Consider the following 9,775-nt stretch of genomic DNA (forward strand, 5'->3'; position numbering starts at 1 on the left):
CTACCTATCAATTCTTGTTACTGCATAAATCAAGTAATCACACACTTATATGATATGCTGAATTTAGTTTAAAAATAAAACAGAAAATAAACTGAACCCAATTACTTCCTCTGTTCGTGGGTTATTTTTCCAAAAGCTTCAATTAAGAATCAAATTCAAATTCTAGAAATGCAGTTCTGTTAGTAACGATCTAATCACACTATCTGTAAGTTTTCATGCTGCATTTCTTTTTATTAATGTCGAATTTGGAAGTCAAATATTACATTCAAAAAGTCAAAGAACTAGTTCATCGAGAAATTAGAATTTATTGTGATGATTCTGAATCAATTGATGATTCAGAAAGCTTCTATGAATAATATAAGACACAATTCATATTATAATTTTAACCTAAAACGATTTAAAATGTGAAATTCGATTTAGGCTTTATAGTGTTCTTGACAGTGTTATGCAATAACTTGAATTCGAATATGATTTTAAAATCTAAAAATGCTGAGTTATTGGAGATCATATATTGAAGCTCTCTGTAAATTTTTAAGTCTCAATTTATGATATTGATTCTTAATTTTGAAGTCAAAACTAAAATTTCAAAAGTCAACCTATATTGTTCTTCACAAAATTTGAACACGTTTTAAGGTTTTTGTTGAAACTAATGATTCAGAAAGTTTATATTAAGGAATTAGAACTTATCTCATGAAGGATTTAAGGTCTAAAAACTGCCCAATCTTAAAAATCAAATTTTGTTCTTCGTTTATATTTTCAAACTTACAGTTCCGGTTTTTATTTTTTTTATTTAACTGATCGAACATTCATAACAGATGATTATGATTAGAGTTAAAAACCTAAAACTAAATGGATAAACTGTTGTGGTGATTTGGATTGGTCCTTGATCGATTACAGTTAAGAAAAAGAAGATAGAGAATAAAATACTGGTTATAAATAAATGGGTTGAGTTTTAATCAGAAAGACAGAAGTGGAAGAGTGGTTTGGTGTGGTGTCGGGTTTTCGAGTGGTCTCAGGTTCGATTCCAGGCTGGGACATGTATTTTTTTAAGCTCCTTTCTAAGGTAGTCTAACATTTTATTTATTATTATTATTATTATTATTATTATTATTATTATTATTATTATTATTATTATTATTATTATTATTATTATTATTATTATTATTATTGTTGTTGTTGTTGTTATTATTATTATTAACTAGTATTATTATTCAATGTTATTATTATCATTATTCTAATTATTATCATTAACTTAATTATTATTAATAGAATAAGTATTAATAATATTATTAAGATTATTATTAAGATTATTGTTATTATATATTCATTAATATTATTATTATTATTATTGTTATCTATATCAAAAGTCAATAAATGTATTTTATTAATATGTTATAATTATTAGTATTATAATTTTATTTATTTATTACTATTAATAATGTTATCAAATCATTAATATTATGAGTACTATTATTATATAATTACTAAAATTGTTATCATAAATATCATTAACAGTAAAAATTAATATTTTATAGTTATTATTATAAATATCACCATTATTATCATTAATATAATTATTAACATTATTATCTTTACTAGTAATATTAAGTTTTATAATTATTATCATTTTTAACAATATTGATGTAATTTTATTACTATTTTAAACAAACAAATGATATATCAGAAGTATATATATTATCAATATAAAAATGATATAATTAATAAATTATATATATAAACTTATTCGATTACGATTATATGTAGTAATATATATATAAATGATATAGGTTCGTGAATCCGAGGCCAACCCTGCACTTGTTCAGTGCCGTCATATGCATAATTGCTACGAAATACCGTATTGTGAGTTTTATTTGCTCCCTTTTTAAATGCTTTTGCAATATATATTTTTGGGACTGAGAATACATGCGCTACTTTTATAAATGTTTTACGAAATAGACACAAGTAATCGAAACTACATTCTATGGCTGGATTATCGAATCGAATATCACCCTTTTTAGTCTGGTAATCTAATAATTAGGGAACAGAAACCCTAATTGACGCGAATCCTAAAGATAGATCTATTGGGCCTAACAAACCCCATCCGGGTTACAGATGCTTTAGTACTTTGATTTTATCATGTCCGATGAGAGTCCCGAAATGATGGGGATATTCTAGACGCGTTTTGTTAATGTCAATTACCAGGTGTTCACCATATGAATGATTTTTATTTCTATGCAGTTTGTGCGAAATGCCTGATATGAGATGATGTTTATGAAAAATGAAAATACAAATCTTGTGGTCTATTAAAATTGTGGAAATGATTGATTACGATAAACTAATGAACTCACCAACCTTTTGGTTGACACTTTAAAGTATGTTTATTCTCAGGTATGAAAGAAATCCTCCGCTGTGCATTTGCTCATTTTAAAGATATTATCTAGAGTCATTCATGGCATATTTCAAAAGACGTTGCATTCGAGTCGTTGTGTCCAATAAAGATTATTATTAAGTAAATGGCAGATTAGGTCATTTATAGTTGAATATTATGAAATGGTATGCATACCTGTTAACTTTCAATGTAATGAAAGTTTGTCTTTCAAAAACGAATGCAATGTTTGTAAGATGTATCATATAGAGGTCAGAACCTCGCAATGTAACCATATGTTATTGTATTCGTCCTTATGGATTAGGACGGGTCGCTGCACCATGGCTTATCGATTAGAATTACCTGCTGAACTTAGCAGCGTACACGACGTATTTCATGTCTCGAATCTTAAAAAGTGTCTCGCTGATGACACTCTCGTTATTCCTTTGGATGACATTCCCATTGATGATAAAATGTACTTCATAGAGGAACCCGTAGAAGTCATGGACCGATCTGCTAAACGCTTGAAATAAAGCACCATACCTATTTTTAAGATCTGTTGGAATTCACGATGTGGCTCCGAGTATACCTGGGAAAGTGAAGACCAAATGAAACAGAAATATCCCCATCTCTTCTCAACCGCTGATGAATCTGAGAAGTCTACCTAAAACTTCGTGACGAAGTTTTTATTAACGGGGAGGTACTATAACCACCCTCACTTTTCGATTTCTAAATTTACTAAATTAACCCTAGGGTTATCTGCCTGACTATATGTATTAAAGGTTGTTATATACAATTAAATATTGGCCGAATAGTAATTTTTAGTCAACAACGTACGCTTAAATAAATAATATATTATTAATTTATATAATTTGACATAATTTAACTAAGTATATAAACTTTGTATCACTTTTATTATTTAGTTAATATATTATATATTTAACTATATAATAAATCTAATTATATATAAATGTAATAATATTTACAAACTTACTAAAACTATAGTTTAATAATTAAAATCATAATTATTATTAAAAATACAAAATACCGAATTATTTATTATTTTTATGCAAAATTCGTATTTATTAATTAAATAAAAAAATATTGACAAATATTCTTGGAAAAGTACTAAATCAATTTGTTTATATATATATATATATATATATATATATATATATATATATATATATATAATCCTTAAAATAAACGAATTTTTCTAAAAAAATAAATAAATAAATTACTCTTTAATTAAAAATTATAATGGAAAACTACTTTTATTATTTTATTTTGTGCATTATCCCATGACCTAACATTTAATACTTTTGAATTTTAAAATCCCATTAAAAATTAAAATATTTCATTTTCTTTTAATTATTTTATTCTTTTTACCTAATTTTTTCAGGTATAAATACCCATCATTTCTCATTCAAACTCACACCAAAATTTCTCTCATTCTCTCTTTGAAGAATTACTACTAGTAAGTATTCTTTTCTTACTTTTTACTTTTTACTTTTTACTATTTACTTCGGTTTATTATTTTTTTACCGAAACATGTAAATAATGTTATAAATTATATGCAATTAAAATAAAATAAATAACATGTTATAATTAGTAATATATGTTACTAAAAATTATAAAAGTATTTTTATGAATTAATATATAGGAATTATAATTAAAATCGAATTAATGAATATATATATGTATATACGCACCTAACGTGAAGGTTATAATTAAAGATAGCGTATAAAGACTACAAACATCACCGCTACTTGTGGCCTAGGGTGATCCTTGTTACTATTATGGGACGCTTGTGGATCTCGAATGCCAAGACTTAGATTCTGGTCAAGAGATCCTGGGCCGCTCGGTAACAATAGATCATTCGAGTGACTTGCATGTCAGCAACGAAGTTTGGGCGAGATTGTACAACATCTTTGTTAAGAATTATAACCTGAACATTCTTAAACTAGAAGCTTACTATAAGTGGAAGCTTTCCATAAATAGTAGGTTTCCAAAAATAGAAACTTTTGAGAAATAGGAACTTTTCTCGAAAACCGTCACTGTCAATATAGTTGCTATATTAATAAACATACTTTATGTCAAGTTAGACATTAACTAATCAAACGTTATACCTCTAAGTTGATATCCATATCACTTACTTGCTTTACTTTCCTTCTTGCGTGGAAAACTTCAACTGCTATTTAAGGTGAATTTCATAGCCCCGTTTTTACATTTTTATGTTTTTACATTGGGGTGAGAAATATGCTTTATTTTAAATGCTTTGACATGCTAGACACAAGTACAAACTTATTATGCGACCAACATGAGTATTTTATTATGTTCATTTGAAACATACAAATCCCTGCTTTGTAATATCATTAATTGCTAGATGAATTAAAGTGGCAAACGGAATTATTATAGATAGCGCTATTGGGAGTAACGTCCCGCACTGTTGACCTCAGGTCAATTGGTGGTATAATAATGATCTCGACAATTACATATGTATTGTTACGGGGTAAAATCGTTTAGTTTTGATATTATACGCTCATGGCATACTTTTGATATACATGATATATCGACTTTATTTAAATCTTGTGGTCTAACAAACTTACTCAAAATTAAACCTATGTTATTCACTCAACCTCGTGTTGACTTTTTAAGCATGCTTGTCTCAGGTAATTAGAAGCTGTTGATGTGCTGCTTTGATGATGATTGCTTGCTATGCTTGGAGTCTTCATGCATTACTTATCATTCCATTTAAAAAAATTTAATGCTTTGCTCATTCAATAAAATGTAATGACTATTTATCTTCCGCTACAAAAACTCAATAAAAGTTATATAAAACGTCTCATATAGAGTCGTTCTCGTTATACAATTTCTTGATTTGATATAATTAGTCACAAATACCCCTGCCCTATTTGGGGGTGTGACAAATACACAACCAAAACCATGTTTTGAGGTGTTGCAATACACAACGAAGTCGTCACTGCCTTCGAGAAGTGATAAGATAGGTACGAATGTTAACTTCTGCTTCAGGGTTTGGAATGCCGACTCTTGCTCGGCTGCCCAAACGAATTTCATCCCTTTGTGAGTCAATGCGGTTAATGGTCACGTAATCAGAGAGAAACCTTCAATGAATCTGCGGTAATAACCGGCGAGGCCTAATAATTGGCGGATATGAGTAAGAGTAGTGGGGGTTTCCCACTTGCTGATGGCTTCGATCTTTACGGGATCGACTTTGATACACTGATCGCTCACGATATGACCGAGAAACTGAACTTCCTTCAACCAAAATTCACACTTGGAGAATTTGGCATAGAGTTGCTCTTATCTCAAAATTTCAAGCATGAGTCGAAGATGTTGCTCATGTTTTTCTTCGCTTTTGGAATAGATTAGGATATCATCTATGAAGACGATAATGAAATTGTCCAGGTACGGCTTGCATACGCGATTCATGAGATCCATAAACACGGCAGGTGTGTTGGTTAAACCGAATGGCATCACCAGGAACTCATAGTGAACATAACGAGTTCGGAATGCAGTCTTAAGTACATCGCTCTCCTTCACCCTCAACTGGTGATAACCTGATCGCAAATCGATCTTAGAGTAAACGCTGGATCCTTGCAGCTGATCAAATAGATCGTCAATTTTGGGAAGGGATACCGATTCTTGGTTGTCAACTTGTTGAGTTTGCGGTAATCAATACACATGCGGATAGATCCATCCTTCTTCTTTACAAACAAAATAGGTGCGCCACAAGGCGAAGAGCTTAGTTGGATGAATCCACGATCTAGTAGTTCTTGTAGTTGACTCTGAAACTCTTGCATTTCGGAAGGTGCAAGTCAATAAGGTGCGCGAGCTACAGGTGCGGCTCCTGGTACTAGATCAATCTGAAACTCTACTGATCTTGGTGGGGGTAATCCTGGCAGTTCTTCTGGAAAGATGTCGGGATATTCGTTCACACTTCGTACATCATCTACGCTTTTCTCCTCCGTTTCTAACTTCTTTACGTGCGCCAGAACAGAAAAACGCCCCTTTTTCATAATCTTTTGTGCCTTCAAGCAACTAATAAGGTTCAACTTTGGGCTACATCTCTCCCCGTATACAATTAATGGCACACCGTCTTCACGTGGTATACGAATAATCTTTTCTCCACAGATGACTTCTGCTTGCACTTTGGACAACCAGTCCATGCCAACTATCACATCAAAGCTTCCCAACTTAATGGGTATCAAATCTATCTCAAATTCCGCTCTGGCTAAGTTTATAATACCTCCTCGGCTAATTTGGTCAACTTTCTCAAGTTTTCCATTGGCTACTTCAACAAGCATACTCTCCTTCAAAGGTACTAACGACCAATCTATCTTAGAGCAAAAGGGTCTATCTACATAACTCCTATCGGCACCAGTATCAAACAAGACAGAAGCTAATAGTTTATTAATAGTGAATGTACCTGTGACTAAGTCAGGATCCTCACGGGCATCCACGACGTTCATGTTGAAAACTCTCCCATGTGCTGGCCTGCCATCCTTCTCCTTATTTGGACATTCATTCTTAAAGTGGCCCTGCTGGTCGAATTCAAAGCATTTCTTTGGCCCATTCGGAGTTGTTCTCACAGCCGAGGTGTTGATCTAGCAATCCTTACCGATATGTCCAGTCCGCTTGCACTTTTCACATACTACGTTGCAGTACCCAGTATGATGCTTGTAGCATCTCTTGCATTGCGGAAGGCTTCCTTTGTAGTTAGGGTTCGAGCTAGGGTTCGGGCTAGGGTTCTTCCAGTCGTTGTTTCCCTTGAAATTCTCGTACCTCTTAGCTGGGTTTTTATCAAAACCCTTTCCCTTGTTTCCGTCCCACTTACGTTTCCCATTACTAGCTCCTAATTCCGATTTCCCCTTTTCTGGCTCTTTTTGGGTAATTTGAATCATCAGGATGTGCGCCATGCGCATAGTTTCTAGGACATCTGCTGGTTTCGAAGAGGTGAAATTTCCCTGAATGGTCTTGGGAAGTCCACACAAATACCGTTCCATTCGTTTAAATTCAGGAGTAACCATCGTGGGGCACATCAAAGCTAACTCAAAGTACCTTCGGTTATAGCCATCAAGATCAGTCCCTACAACTTTCAGTTCCCAAAACTCTGCTTCCATCTTCTGAATTTCAGTTCTGAGGCAGTACTCCTCGATCATAGCACTCTTAAACTCCTCCCATGGTGTAGCATAAGCCTCATCAATTCCCTTAGCCTGGGCGAGTGTGTTCCACCAGGTTAAAGCGCCATCCGACAGCGTGCAGGAGGCGCACTTAGTTTTGTTCGCCTCAGAAAAGTTACTCACGTGGAAAACAGCTTCCAACTTTTCAAACCATCTAGTCAGCCCAACTGGCCCCTCAGTACCACTGAAATTGTGGGGCTTGCAGCTCTGAAATTCCTTATAAGTACACCCGTTATGAACGTTCTGGTTAGCCGATGGAGCTTGGGGGTTGGCATCCGCCATAGCTGCAGCTACTCGAGCAGCTATCATCTCCTCAATCTGTGATGCTGTGGGCGTTTCCCTTAGAACTCTTCTGTTTGCCATTGGCCTTCTAAACAAAAATTTCGACTTAAGTCAAAATCCAGCATTCGATAATTCATGATATTATAGTATATGGTAACCAATATGGGATCCACACAATACACATTGCCTAAGCATGGCAAACTAGTTGTAGATAGCACAAAAACCAACGTGCAACAATTTAAAGTAAACATCGTACAATAATTAAACAACATTAACTCCGTTCATTAATCATAAAATTTGCATACAACATCATAAGGTTCGTACAATACATGCATAAAACATGAAACTACTAACGGAATTACATAATGATATCTAATACAATAGCCTTATGGTGATGGTGGGTAAATGATGTCCATCAGGTGGGTCATCTGGTCCTCAAGCTCAGTTACCCGAGCACGGAGGGTATGCACTTCCCTCGTCAGCTCCTCGACGGTGGGAGATGCTGGAGGGGCAGGTGGTGCAGGTGGTACAGATGGTGCAAGTGGCACCGGTGGTGCAGATGGTGCAGTGCCAGAAGTAGAAGGCGCATAACGAGCGGTCTTACGCACGAATGGATTAGCAGGATACGGCACAACCCGCTTACGGGCGGTGACCCTAACCAACAGTCCACATGCATTCATGAACTGCTTACCTCCATTAACCCCTGGAATAACAGTACCATCGAAGCGGTACCGCTTGGTGGCTGCACGGGCTCCTCCTTGGAGTCCTCCTCAGAATCCTCCTCGGGATCCTCCTCGGGATCCTCATCCGATGACGAACTGTCTGAATCATCCGAAGGTAGTGCAGGGTCGTCATCTTCGGGTGGATGTGCCTGGCCGGTGGTCATGAGTCGATATCTTCCAGGTGAAATCGGCACAACACGTTTGTCAGCGGTGCGTCTGACCTAATACCCACGCTCATTACGGAAAGGACCGTCTCCGTCTCCCCCAGGGATCACAGTACCACCGGGATGGTGCTGTGGCCCCTGGAATCTAGGGCTGGGTGGAGCTGGAATCTCCGCGGGATCCTCGTCTCCATCTGAGATGTCTATTAGGTCAAGCACGAGCCCACTATCTCTAGAAAACGAATCTTCAGAGTCGTCGGAGGGTAACAGTGACGGGGTATGTGAGTCAGCAACAATGGTAGGCGAAGTAGCAGATGAATCTGAGTCACTCTCTAAATCAATGATAATGGGCGGTATGTCCGACATCTGAACAAGAAAAAATAACTTTTTCCATTTCAGTAAGACATATAGCAAGCACGTAATCAGGCATAATAACTACAGCAGCCAAGATCGTCTACAGCAGTACATAGCATGGCAATAATAACAATATCATACCGAAGCAACATAAAATCAAAAGCAAATAGTAGCATGCAGTAGCGAGAATAAACAGTAGTATACAGCAAGTTCACATAGCAGTAAAAGTAAGTAGTAGCATGCAGTAGTTCAACAGAAGCAAATAAACAAGAAAGTTGTAGATTAGTCCTATTAGTGAATCCTACTCGGCTCAGTCAAGACTCACTAATGCAACCTAATTCCGTACAACCAATGCTCTGATATCAAATGTGATGCCCCGTACAAAATTAATGTGTACGGATCATCAACAACAGGTCCATTACAAGGTTACAATACTATATGCTGTTTTAAAACAAGTTTGCATTCATGGAAAGATAACGTTTTACAGAAGATAGCGTGCTTCTACGAATAGAAAGCATTAATATAAGTACATGACACGAAGGTCATTACAAAGCCACTGTTCAAATATGGCATAAGTTATGAATGCAAAGTAAAAGTTTCGTAATTGAGACAACTCTAAGCAATGCAGCAGAAGTCTAACACCGAGAGTCTAATACAGCGGAAGCAACATACGTCTAAGCCCCTGAG

This window comes from Rutidosis leptorrhynchoides, chromosome 3 (assembly GCF_046630445.1).
Source record: "Rutidosis leptorrhynchoides isolate AG116_Rl617_1_P2 chromosome 3, CSIRO_AGI_Rlap_v1, whole genome shotgun sequence".
Classification (NCBI taxonomy): Eukaryota; Viridiplantae; Streptophyta; class Magnoliopsida; order Asterales; family Asteraceae; genus Rutidosis; species Rutidosis leptorrhynchoides.